This window comes from Seriola lalandi, unplaced genomic scaffold, assembly GCF_002814215.2.
Source record: "Seriola lalandi dorsalis isolate HSWRI2012SDOR001 ecotype SW California unplaced genomic scaffold, Sedor1 jcf7180002054975, whole genome shotgun sequence".
NCBI lineage: Eukaryota > Metazoa > Chordata > Actinopteri > Carangiformes > Carangidae > Seriola > Seriola lalandi.
In genome coordinates, this window is record NW_019525525.1 from 859,547 (window position 1) to 859,905 (window position 359).

Consider the following 359-nt stretch of genomic DNA (forward strand, 5'->3'; position numbering starts at 1 on the left):
TCTCTGTCTAACGTTGCTTCATCTCTGACGTTCATAAGCAACGCCACCCGCTGAGTACCCATCACCACTTCCCACACACACACCACACACACACACACACACACACAGCCTACACACAAGGAGTAGCCTTAAGCATCTTTGTTCTGTGTGGGAGGGGAGTGACATCATTTAGTCCACCTGTGCTGTGTGTACAAAACAAACACTACAACATAAACACAGTGCAGTCTCAATCAGGGATGGTAATCTACTCAACGAGCCCTCCAACCCAGACGGGCATCCCTACCCTCACATACGACCCATAAGAGCGTACCAGAGGTAGAAATACCTGACCTTCGTCGTCATGGTATCTAATAAAAATC

The 359-nt window shown here is 48.2% G+C and overlaps 1 protein-coding gene across 1 annotated transcript in view; it reads right to left on the bottom strand.

Annotated features, from left to right (window-relative positions):
• tob1a (transducer of ERBB2, 1a) overlaps positions 1-359 on the bottom strand; it is a 4,834-nt gene that overhangs the window by 3,552 nt on the left and 923 nt on the right. The window lies entirely within an intron of this gene.